At 28.3% G+C, this 13,974-nt stretch overlaps 1 long non-coding RNA gene across 1 annotated transcript in view; it reads left to right on the top strand.

The window, feature by feature from the left end:
- LOC142323026 (uncharacterized) overlaps window positions 1-10,004 on the top strand; it is a 79,292-nt gene extending 69,288 nt beyond the window's left edge. Inside the window, exons 2-3 of the long non-coding RNA XR_012756001.1 lie at window positions 6,485-6,534; window positions 9,893-10,004. This is a non-coding gene — a long non-coding RNA (uncharacterized LOC142323026). The remainder of the gene's footprint in view (window positions 1-6,484; window positions 6,535-9,892) is intronic.
- The last annotated feature ends 3,970 nt before the right edge of the window (window positions 10,005-13,974 follow it).

Genomic DNA, 13,974 nt, shown 5'->3' with positions numbered 1-13,974 from the left:
TGTATTAATATAATTAATATAATCCCTTAGAGATTCTTTAACACAGCTTGAATTTACTTTAGACTTTTTAGCAGTCCACTGGCGTGTAGATAAGCAACTATTTTTTCTTCATTTCCATTTTCCAAATCAGCAGCAATACTATTTCTTAGTATTGTTTAATATTAATTCTTATGTTTGTTTTTGTTTTTGTTGAACTACCAGTAGCTCTGTTCTCTGACCTAACTTTATATGTGTACATACATTAAATGTTCTGTTTAGAAATATGAGTATGTAATTTTTGAGGAGGTTCAATGGAACCCTCTCTACATGTGATTGTATGTGATCATATTTACTTATGGTTTCTGTAATAGTGTAACTGATTGTAAATTTTATTTTGAAGCATAAAAAGAAAGAAATTTTTTATGTTCCCTAACTTTTTATTTTGTCTACCTTTTTTCAAATAACATAATTCAAAACCGACTTTGACATAGAAAAAACAAAATACAAGGTTATTTTATATGATGTTTCCGATTACAAACTTGAATAACTCGCCTTTAATAACCCTGATTTGTAAAAGTAGCATCAATGAAAAGGAAAAATCGAAAGGTTTTGTATTACTTCTTTGTTCACAACATCACATTACTTGTGCTCAATTTGAGCTCCCTGTGTCACGCGACACACATCGTGCTTCTAGTCCAGTTCCTGCCGTACACATTTTAACATAGCACGGTCCATCAGTGCAATGGCTGCCGTTATTTTAACACGAAGATCCTGGATGGTAAGTGGTAAACGTGACCGATGTACGTCTTGTTTGACAAAACCCCAGAGAAAAGGGTTTCAGGGTGTAAGGTCGGACGTGGAGGCCAACGCAAACGTTCACTATTGTCATGGCCAGCATGCCCAATCCATCTCTTTAGCAGTTGTCTATTCAGTTCACAGTCTTCCACACAGTTGGTTGCAGATGTCTGTCTAATTCTCTGCTGGCTGCGGTGATGGATTTCTGTGGACTTCGTACGAAACTCTGTCTTACATTCTCCATAGTTGCCTCGCTGACTGGTGGACGGCTGGTTGACTTTCGCTTACATATCCATCCCTTGCTTTAAAGTTATATTGTTTTTAGATTAATTATGGATACTGGGACCACTGGGTGTATGTATCTTCACCAAACTTCCTTCTAAAATTAAGTTGAAAATTGATAATAGACTGGCAGACGTGAAAATTCAGAACATTAAAAACCTTCCACTTTTTGTTAGCAGCCTTTTCCTCTTCTACCCTCCTTGCGTCGATATCAATAACTACACGAAAGCTGTAACAAACACTTCTGTTCGAATCAATAACCGCCTTGTTTTAATACCTCGGTTAGGTGTACTAGTTCTATATTTTAATTTCGCTGGTTCATAATTTAAATAAATTATAGTCATTGTTCAGCCATGATAAATATAATATAATCTTTAAATTTTACACTATAAAATATTAAATTGTTGAATATATGCTATAAGTTGATGAGTATATACGTGATGCTAGTATGAAGTGTAGATGAAGACTGAACAATACAGTAAAGTTGATACATTGTTACTATTAAATGTCAGCTGGTAACATAGGCTAGCTGAATATAAACAAATTTACTTTTACAAATGAATAAGAAGAAAAAGAGACATGAGTCTTAACATTGTAAATGTTTGAGATTTACTTTCCATTGATGCTGTTTTCATGTACCTGAGTGTTATTAAACGTGACTTATTCAAATTTGTAATCGGAAAGATCATTTGTTATAACCCTTATAATGAAAGGAAAGAAGCGGTTTTAAAAATATTTATGTACAATGTTTACATATTTTTTTTTTTTTAAATCTCTGATTATTTCGATCTAATATAGTGATTTATGAGTAGAAAAAACTGTATGAATATACAGTTATGAATATGAATACTATATGAATATATATATATATATATATATATATATATATATATATATATATATAGCACATTTCTGACACACTTAGGTGCCACTTAGGTTATTTACCGACCTGAATAACAAATTTATTCTAAAAATTAAATTATTTTCTAAAACTCAGTTGTTATTTTATAACAATAATATAAATTTAAACATTTTTGGGAAATAGCTTAGTAACATTTGAATGATTGCATGCACAAAGAAGCTAAGTATACCGTTTGTAATCAGTGTAATTTGCTCTATTGTAGTGAGAAGTTATTGTTTTGAAAAATGAGACACAATAAAGACCCTTAATAGTTTGAAATCACTTACACTGAGACATCAAAACAGGTTTTTCGGAGATGCACGTTAAGACCCATGATCAGGTGTCGTGGTCTCCTAACAATCAATCTGTTAATTTTTTTTTTTTTTTACACAATTGAATATCTATAATCTTTTCCCTCGAAACAATTAATGTTGAATGTCTATAACTGACTTGAAGGAGAGAGAAGACCAACAGCAGTTAACTCTTCTACTTGACCTCCCTATATTCCATTTTATACTGACTGGCACATGGTAATAGCTGCGGATGAATGATAATGAAATGAATACTTTTTGTAGCTTGTAAAAAAGTATCATGTCTGGCCGGGATTTAAACCCAGAACCTCCGGATGTAAGGCTATCACTATCACTCCGCCAAGGTGATAGGCCGAACTAGAAATCAAATTTCTAAAAATATCAATGAATTTAATGTAAAATTAATTTTAAAAACGTCCTATAATGTAAAAATAATAATATTTTTATTTATTGTATGATTGAAAAGAAAGTAGAATATAGATTACCTCCGTTAATAGCTTATAAATTCATTTATTTTCTAATAATGTTTTATTTTATTGTTTTTTTTTTCTGTTTGTTTTCAAAATTAACCACAAAACAATACTATTATATATTATTTTTCAGTTTTATGCCATTTTATTTATTTATTTATAAATTTATTAAAAATTAAAAAAACCTTTCAACAATAAAAAATGCTTAGTTCGATACAGAATTCAAAGAATAAAAAAATTTTAACTAATTGAAAAAAGTTATTTTTCATATTTGGTGCGATTTTAAAAATTACACGTCTCCAAATTAATTTTTTTTACATTTTTCATTTTAATTTTTTTAAAGTATCGATAAATCGAGTAAAAATGTCAATCGTTATCGTTCGGTTATATTTTCAAGTTCGAGTATTAGCGCTAAGGTTCTCTTAGAAAGGAGAATTTGTATTATTTTTTTTTTATATTAAATTTTAAATCAATTTTTTGGGGAAAATTTTTTAAACAAAGAATGAACTAAACATATATTATAATTAATTATCTTAAAAGATGTTCCATTTAAGTTATTTAGGAAACTTACGAGAGGACTATCTAGGCAACTTTCTGTACAAAATAAAGCAATAAAAAAACTAAAATAGGTTCATTTAGTAAAACATAAGACTTGATTTTTCATAAAAACATGAAGTACACGAATACGGTTAACTTATATTAAATTCGGTTAAAAATCAATTCATCTAATTTTGATGGAATATTTAAGTATACAGCTGTATGCAGTATTAAAAATATTATTTATATTTAATAAAGGTAAATTCTTTTTTTTTTTTTTTTTTTTTTTTTTTTAGGTTATGGTTCTTTAATTTTCTATCTTTTACTATTCGTATAGTTTCAGCATTTTAAATGAGTACATATTAATGTTATAAAAAAAAAAATAATAAAAAAATTTATATGTAAGAAATAAAAATTCTCATATTTTGTACAATGTTATTTTCTAGAAGATAAAACGAAACTTAACATTATTTACATGTTTTTCGATTTAAAAATATTTCTGAAACAAATATTAGATTTTGTAGCTGTGATCGTGTAAAGAACATTTATTTAATTTAATAGTCTCTCATTTAAAAATTTAATTTAATAACATCTTAAGTACAAGTTGTTATTAAGTTTGTTAATAACAACTAGTAACAAAGTTAAGTTGTTATTAAATAGTTAACAACTTTTTTTACTGAAAAGTTTCCTTTTTCGCTTTCGATTATAGATTAACTTGGCTTTTAAATAACTTTCTTTGTAGTTTTCTTTTCTTTTTTTTTTAATTTATAACTTTATATCTGTTAAATCCTTTGTGTTCAAAATAAATTCCATTCTGATTGTCATAAGTTTTTGTATTTTTTAGTAATGTACTATAGTAAATTTGTAAAATAAATAATTTACGTATAGCATTTTTAAGGTGAACAAATGGAATGGGAAACCAAAAGACAAATTTTGACGAAAAGGTATAAACAGCAAAAAAAAAAAAAAGAGACGAAACAAATTTAGAAATCTAAGTGCTCATAATTAAACAGTTGTGTAAAGTAAAAGTGAATGAAACAAATTTGTAAATTGTTATATACGAATTAGACTGCAAATATTGGAAAGAGACTAAGCAGAACAATTTAAAGATAAACCGACATGAAAATCCATCTCTTACAAAGAAATTGTTTATTGTCGGAAAAATGAATAATAAAAACGGCCAACACAATTTCAAGGAGGATTATAATGACCTTTCCCAACAAATTATTAAGTAATATAAAATACATTAAAGTTTGCTAAAAATTTGTAAAGTTTCTCAATTTCGGCTGCATCACCTTGCGCTAGTTTAAATTGACGATGAAATTACGCATAACGTAAACAATTCAGTAGAATGCGGTACACAGTTGTTGAAGAAGCTTCAACAGATGTCATAAGAAATACAACCGTTAAATACCACAAATGTTAACCTAATGTGTTTCAAATTCAGACGAAAAGGACTTTACATTTACTTCTCCGAGTGACGGACTTCTAAATAATATTCCAAAGGAGGGATATTATTTTTGAAAATATTTCAAGTAAATTTAATATCTCTTAAATTTAATATTTGATTTGACAGCTGTTTTGTTTTATTGGATGAATTTTTGCATAACTTATGTAATTAATTGATCTGATTATTTTGTGTTTACTCTCCATTATTGTTATTTTTTTAAAACATTTAATTGTAATTCAATTTTTTTAATTAGTAGAATATTTAATTTTATTATAGTGATACAATAATTAGATTATATAGGTAAATTTAATTGTCATCATAATTATGTATTTTTGAATTAGTTTCAAGCCTAATTCGATTAATAACAATTGTAAAAAATGAGGGAGTTCTTATTCCACTACCTAATTACGCTTTGTGCTCTCAGTTGTTTCAATTTTAATTTAGTAATCAAAATTTTTCTCTGAACTTTTTTAACTAGATTTTATGCCCGTATGTAACGCACGCGTATAAAATTATTTTTAAAAATGTGCCTTGTAAGCTACTTAATATTAATCTTTTCTAATTATCCTCGCCAAATTTGGATGTTTTAAAAGGTTTTCCATAATTCAACTTTATTATTTTTTTTTTAATAAGTAGTTAATTCAGTCGAGAATTTTAAAAGTTGAAAAAACTGTTAGTTTTGATAAATTGAGTAATTAAATATGTATAGTAATTAAAAAAAAACCATGGACGAATTGATATTTATATACAGAGTGTATCAATAACTTCTCCCGGAACTTACTACGAGTTACGGGTAATGAAAGATTTTGCTCGGATTTCTGTTACCTCTGTGAAATGAGGTCGTACTAAAATTTTTAGGACGTTAATTAAGGGACGGAATTAGTGTTTTTTTATGGGCTTTGAAAATTCTAATAAAATAGGTCCCAAAACCGTATCTGTGGTAATTTTTGAGAAATCTGGATCTGTATTCACCCCAGATTTCTCAAACATTTTTCAATATTCTGAAATTAGGGTAAACATCCCCTGTTTTTTACGTTTGACATACAATAACTTTGTTAAATGGGTAATAAACAAATAAAACTTTTAAATTAAACAGTTTTTCACTCTTTTAGACTGCTTATTTTTTTACTCTCTTGTAAGAAAATGCACCGGTTAATCATTTTCTTACAAAAAGTATTTTACATTATAATCTTATGTATTATATAATGTTATAATATATTTTTTACTCAGTAAATATTTTAAAAGAATTTTTCCTTTCAAAAACCACTTTACCATCGTCTTAATAATGATTATATTATAATTACTTTTCACATTTTCATATTCAGCAACTAAAAGGAACTTACAGTAAAAAAGAGTTTGCAGAAAATAAAAAATGTGCTGTTTTAATGCACTTTTCATATAATTTTAATTCTGGTTAGGTTAAAAAAACTATTGGTTAAAACAAAGAGTTCTTTCCTTTAGTTTTTCTTCAGTTTTTTCAAGAAACGATTTCGTAATAAAATAAAATCGAATTGCTTAGTTTAACAGAAATTGATTGGGAGTGAAATACTTGAAAGAGCAAACGTTCTGTTTTATCTTTTATTTTCTCGAATTATTTATCAAAAACTTCAAAGGTAAAAGGATAGCATAAGAGTTGTAAATAAAGTAATTCTTACATTTATTATGTTTACGTGATTTTTTAGAAATATATATCTACATAATTTTATTTGTAATTTATTAATTTAAAATTAAATTCAGAAATTGTAATTGAATGTTTCAGAATTGAAGGAGAATAAAGGTGGTCTTGTTTTGCCATTTACTTCTTCGCATGTAAGTTTATTCTTCTTATATACCGAAAGTAAGATTATTTGCACAGCAAAACAATCTTTGAATTAATGTAACCGTAATTATTTAAAAATATTGTAGAATAAATATTAGAAGGCGAATAACGTGTAATTTCTATCGGCTGCTGTCTTTCACAGACCGTTCCAAAAATGTTTTTAAAGATTCTATTTGTCACTTTACATCGAAATGAGCCTTTTTCAATTCATTTAAAAATTTTACTAAAGCTTATACAAAGGAAATTATGATAAAACTGCTTAATCTATAAACCTAATACGTTGCAAATATTTTTTACTTCCTTGTACGAAGTAAAGGAAGTTATGTAATCACGAAAAATTTCGGTTTTCAAATTTCAACGGAAATAACCACTTTGTCCATCCTGAATCCATTTTGATTAGTTTCGACGTGACCTCTGTACGTATGTATGTATCTCGCATAAATTAAAAACGATTAGCCGTATAATGTTGAAATTTTTGATTTAGGATTGTTGTAACATCTAGTTGGGCACCACCCCTTTCGATTGCAATCGACTTGACAAAAAATGTCCAAAAAACCGCTCAAAATTCAAAAAATTTGGATTTTGGTCCAGATCCCAAAGATTCTGGATTTTGGAGTTTTTCTTAACTGCAGTAATAAGCCCTCATTGAGAGATTTTCAACAATATATAGTAAGCGGTACTTATTTTCATTGGTTCCAGAGTTATAACCAAATAAAATTTTAATTAATGAAATATTTGGATCTTACAAGGCACATCGGCTCGAACCGGACTTCATCTCCTTTTTTTTAATTTAAATATATTGATTTATTAATAATTATTAACCTCTGGTTATAAAAGAGTTTTTACAATAAATAATAATTCAATAATAACAATTAAAAAAAAATATTAAACAAAATCAGAAGTTATTAGTGAAATAAAATTTTATGTATGTTTCACGTTATTCAACAATTTTTACAGAGGTTAATAATTATTAATAAATCAATAAATTTAAATTAAAAAAAAAAGTTAAAAAAAATATGTATATGAAGTCTGATTCGATCCGATGTGTGCATGGAAACTGATCCGATACGTTCTCACCTAGACCACATAACTATTTGAGCAACACGAAATAAAATTAATATGTAAACTAATAGTCCAGTGTTTGACGGTTTTTCGCTTAGAATTCATTCGGACAAAATCGATTGACGTGAAATTTGGACAGTAATTAAGGAATAGCTCAAGGAATAGAAGTTATATAGTGCCGATGTGTGCTTTTACCCGGGGTTAGATGCCACCTCTTCTTGTGGGTGGAAATTATTATTATCATTAAAAAATAACCGCAGAAGTGGATGGAAATTCTAAGCAAAAAATTTCCTATAAAACTTTTTTGTAGAGTCTATACCTTTTGAGTTATTCGTGATTAAAAATGTTGATTTTTAATCCAACCATTGAACGATTTTCCACGAATAGCTCAAAAACCTTACGTTTTATCGAAAACATTATATTAGAAAAAATAAGCTTATAAAATAACGAAGAGGTTGTTTTTTGTTTTATTTTTATTTCTGTAGATTCAATACGAACCGAGTTATGCCTCGTTGAAGGTAACTTTTTGTTCACCGAAAACTTAAATCGACGTTTTTCAACGTTAAATAACGGAAAAACGGAAAATTTTTCGAGGAAACATTATAGGAAATTTGTCATTTTACGAAAAAATACCTTTAAAATTCGCTTTGGGTAGTCATTAGCATGAAAACTAACGCAGTTATGAAAATAAAATGGTTGTCTCACTTTTTCGGAGAAAACGTCAGCAGTGAAACAAATTACTTTTCCGCAAGAAATGGAATTGAACTTAATCCTTTTACAATTTACTTTATTTAATTACTAACGATATGTTCTTGAAGTTTGACCGGTTTGGAATGCCTAGGATTTGAAAAAATGGTTGATACAAATTTGAAAAACTTTTTGAATTTCTTAAAAAATTTTCTTTTCTCACAATAATTCAAAAACTTAAGAAAATATGTAAAAATGCTTGAGTACAAAAAATTAGTTTTTGATTTTACTGACGAATTTTATTTTTTTATTTCTATAGAATAAAAATTGATTAAGATATCACCGTTAGATGTTTGCAATTGAGTGCAAGGACCACATACTAATGGAAAAAATACCTTTAAAATTCGCTTTGGGTAGTCATTAGCATGAAAACTAACGCAGTTATGAAAATAAAATGGTTGTCTCACTTTTTCGGAGAAAACGTCAGCAGTGAAACAAATTACTTTTCCGCAAGAAATGGAATTGAACTTAATCCTTTTACAATTTACTTTATTTAATTACTAACGATATGTTCTTGAAGTTTGACCGGTTTGGAATGCCTAGGATTTGAAAAAATGGTTGATACAAATTTGAAAAACTTTTTGAATTTCTTAAAAAATTTTCTTTTCTCACAATAATTCAAAAACTTAAGAAAATATGTAAAAATGCTTGAGTACAAAAAATTAGTTTTTGATTTTACTGACGAATTTTATTTTTTTATTTCTATAGAATAAAAATTGATTAAGATATCACCGTTAGATGTTTGCAATTGAGTGCAAGGACCACATTCCCCAAGCTCTTTAAACTCAAAAATTTCAAAAAAACAAAGCGCTCAAGGATTCTGAACTTAACATGTCTTGTATTTCCTGAAATTCGCTGCAAAATAGTTTTTTTGAGCGATTGGGAAGCCTAAAAATTAAGGAAGTTATCGTTAAAAAATCAATCGTATTTTTTCGGTGAAATTTTCGGAGCGTGTAAATTTTTATATTCTCGACAGTTCGGAGTATTTATGAATACATGTGAACACTTATAACTGTATCTATATATGTATAAGTATATCCTGATACACTCATATCTGTATATACATATATATAGATGAAAGTGTGAAAGTAGGAGAAGAAAAATAACGGAGCACACCGTAGGCGAACACCTGCTAATGGATGATAGAATTTTGCGTGCTTAAATGTATATTGGAATGTCTATCTCTTTTATATGGTGTAGTCAGTACATTTCCAAAACCGAAAGAATAAACACGTGGTGCACTTCGTTAATATTACTTTTCAAAAATTATTGAATTAACGTATTTTTTGATTAATAAAAATGTAAGTACATCGAATTCACGTTTCATCATTTAATACACGAGCAGAAATTTAATTTGAATGCTGAATAAATTTTAAACGTACTTTTTATTTGGTTAACTTTAAAAAACGTTCTTTGTGGTACTTCATTATTAAATACGCAGTATGAAATAAAATTCGTTACAAATTGTATAAAGTATTTTTTAAGGTTATATGCACATATTTTTTTCCAGTAACTGTTATATACGTTTCATATTTTCAGAATTCACCTATACACACTATTTTTAAATAGTTGTATATTTAAGAGATTCAATTGCAGATGCAAGAATGCATTAATAATTAATAACAACGCTGCACGTGTATGATATCGAGATAATCTTCATCACAGATAATATATATTCAATTATCATCAGTTATGCAAAAACTGAGAGCAAGAATTGTATGGTAAAAATATAAAAAATGTCTTGATGCAATAACTAACTATTTGCATTAAAATATATCAAAGTTTGTGCAGCATTAGATTTTAATCCTTTCAATACCCCATATCCCAGTGTGATGAGGTTGATATTTATGACATTTAATGCGGTGTAATTTTGTATAGACTCAGGCTGACCATTCCTTATTTGTTTTGTTAATTGAACCCCAACCACCAAAATACACCGTTATGCACTGCTTATTATTCAAATCCGCATAAAAGTAACTAATTTTTACTAGGATTTGAACCTCCGAACATCAGACTTTGAAAATGATCAGCTGTTAAAGTCATTTGAGACGACGAGTTTTCTGCTAGACCAACCCGGTGGGCATATATATAATAAAATTGTGTGCAGGGAGATTCACAAAGAGTGTAACAAACTTGTAGGATATGTTTTTTTATTGGTGAAAATAAACAAGAAAGTTCATTTAAACATAGGTTCGGAAACGCTCCGTCAAAGATTGTTGGCTAGAAAAAATATTTCGCCCAGATTTCCATGCCTTCGGTAAAATTTAGCCAGACTGAAATTCTTGGATACCAAATTAAAGTGAAAATTTTGTTGTCTGAAATCTGACCTGAAAAATTGAAGAAAAAAATTCGTTCCAAAATTGTATTTGTAATAGTTTTCGAGAAATCTGTAGTAGGAGGCGAATGATTCGGATCGAAAAACGAACTATTTTATGTTTGGCGTAAAATAACTGTGCTAAATTGGTAATAAACACGTAAAAGTTTTAAACAAAACTTGTAGGGAATTTATATAGTTTAACAAGTTACAAAATATTAATTATATACTTACATATAGTTTACATAATGTCAAGATTATAAAAGAACCTAATCGATTAAATTAACTGATGGTTTAATAGTTTCTAATCTGGTTTGATTAAGGTCGTTGTTTTCCAAAAGAATCTACAGCATTAAACGTGGCATTACTGCATGCTTGTTTGTGTGTGTGTGTGTGTGTGTGCGCGCGCGCGCGCGCACATCCACACACACGCACGAATGCGTGATCTCATGCTCACACAAAGAAAGAGGAAGAATCAATGTGTTTTAACTCATAGTAACTCAGGAACGTTTGAACCATTAAAGATTTCCAGAGGGTTTCATTTAGATCCTAGAACCTGCTAAAAATCCATTTAAAATATTAAATTCCTAAAGGTTTAGCAATCTTGATATTAAAGTTCATCCTACAATCAAAAATAATTTATAAGTTTCTAATGTATTTGAAACGAAGAATTTTTTCTGCCAATTTTTCCTTGAAATATGAATTTATTATATATTAAAAAATTACCCCCTAGCGAAGCACGGTTATTATGCCGTTTTTTACTATAATAAAAAAAACAAAAAGGTTTTTTGCCCAAGACAAGATAACAATAATGTTTTTTGTGTATTTTATATATAATTCAAAAGTAGTAATTAACTTGGGTGAATAAACAAAATAGATTATAGAATTTGCATTATGTCTTTGGAAATTTTGTTGTAACAATAGGGATAGAAATACTGTACTAACTTATCTATTTTAAATTACATAATTCTCGTAATTTATATTCAGAATTATTCAAGTTTAATGTTTCAATTCAATAAAGGAACAGTGTGTTATTAATAATATATTTGTGTAATTTAATTTGGTTTGTTACGTTCTGAATTGTAAAGTCAAAGAGGGAGTTATGAAATGTTAATATCAAACGAATTTTCTCTCTGTCGCTCTTCTATTTCACTTGCTCTCTTTCCTTTCTCACTTTCTCTCCGTCTTTCTTCTGCTTTCCTACTCTTTCCAAGTACGAGCACATCAAAGAGATTAAACTATATCTTCTTTATCCCCTGTTCGTTACTTTTCCTAGACCTGTTTACGCAAGTACATCTATATATTTGTGTTTTATATATATATAGAGCTCTGTTAAGGGGAGGAGGGTTTTGCTGATCCATCTTGTAAAATATCTGAAGTTCATCGTATATTACAGGTAGATCAGATCTGCTTTAATTGATCGTATATAGTTTTAATTGGAACAGAAGCGAACGCTATTGTTCCTATTGTCTTTGATTCGGCTCCCGTTTACGACTCCGCTACGTTTAATTCTCACGACTGTTTTGTTTCTCGTCAGAAAAGCTTGGTTAGGAGAAGCGCATTATGTTCTCGTCAAAGTACTGGTCGGCTGATTTGTTAACAGTCCTGGTTTGGGCATGCGCATTGTTACTTAACGCTAGAATGCCTTCCCCGACCTGTAATGCTCAGTACATTCCGTTTACTATCAAAAATAGACTATTAAAAGTAAGGTAATACATTACTGTAGTATTCAGAAATATCTGCGACAGATTATTGTTTACAAATTATGTACAATGGTGAATCGTATATGTAACTTATAATTTAATCATTTTAAATAATGTAGCTGTAAAATATATAAATAATAATCGTTATTTCCAGGGCAGAGAAGTTAACGTAGTTGTATCTCTGAAGATACTCAACGTGCTTATATACGTTATGTTCCCAAAAAAAACACCTTGTCAATATGAAATCTTTGATAAAATGCGAATAGAAAATAAATAGATTTTGTTTAAAAGTGATAATCTAGTTGCATCATTACAAGACTGTACCTATTTATCCTGTTTAGAAGCTCCGCAGCTATCGTCATTCGGTAATCGAGTTGTATTTCTGTATATTCATTGTTGGAAAATTCATTTAATACCAAATCTTTAATCGGTGTTTAAAGAATGTCTTCATGTAATTAAAAATTGCAAATTAAAGTAATTATGTATTAGTTTAAATGTGAAGTTAATTCCATTAATTACAATGTATAATAATTATTATTCATTAATTCTAATTCGTGTATTTTACAAATTCATCCACCTTTACAATTCAGCTGGTAGATTCACCAGTAACTCCATTGAAAGTTTCGGATTATAATCCTGACAAGGATTTTAGGATATTTTCATCATATCATTCTAATGTATGTAACGAATTATTCTTTATAACAAATGAAAGAAAAATTCTTATGATGTAAATAAAGTAAATTTATTTTATCAGATGTTATTTTCCTTTAAATATTTTATTATAGCAAACAATTTTATAATAATGGTAATTCTAAATAAAAAATAATTCATTTTATACAGAATATAGTTGTGCGATTGATATATAGTTTTGCTCGCAAGCGATTAGTTTGTTACTAGTTTCACTGGCGGTGTGAAGGCGAAGTATTTGTTCCATACATTGATTTGTTTCATTATTTTACCTGCCTCATATTATTTTGACCGCGGCTCATTTTGGGGATCTCAAATACAAGAGATACCAATTAATTCTTTTTTGTCAGAGTTAGGATGTTTAATGTGCAGACATTCATTCCACGTTATATAGAATGACCATTTGGGTTGAACGTATCTCTTCCATCTCAGTGGATTTGACATGCTTCTCTACAACAGTTCATCGAAGAAAGTAATGAGAAACTTCAATTATAATTTTCTTTAATCGGCTGGTATGAGATGCTTGTTATTCTTATGAAAATGATAATACTGTTATTGGGAGTGACGTCTTGTTAGGTCGGCTAAAACCGTTTGGTTATAAAACTTAACAAACGAATTTTATATTATTTTGACTGTCAAATTATTGGAATTTGACAGTTGTAACAGGCAAAATAAATTTTATTAGATTTCACTTCCGCTATGATTTGCAAATAATTTTTCTTAAAAAGGATCTAAATAACTCGTACAACTGTTTGCTTATAAAAGTAACCAAAATATTTTTCCTTATTCAATAAAACGTTCTTATATATATATATATATCATATTATTTTGACAAAATTGTATAATTTTAAGGGATTTATTTCTTATATTTATATAAATGCTTTCTAATTACTACTGTTAACTTCCAACTCTTTAAT

Source organism: Lycorma delicatula, chromosome 4 (assembly GCF_047948215.1).
Source record: "Lycorma delicatula isolate Av1 chromosome 4, ASM4794821v1, whole genome shotgun sequence".
Lineage (NCBI taxonomy): Eukaryota > Metazoa > Arthropoda > Insecta > Hemiptera > Fulgoridae > Lycorma > Lycorma delicatula.
This window is presented reverse-complemented; position numbering and strand designations above follow the sequence as displayed.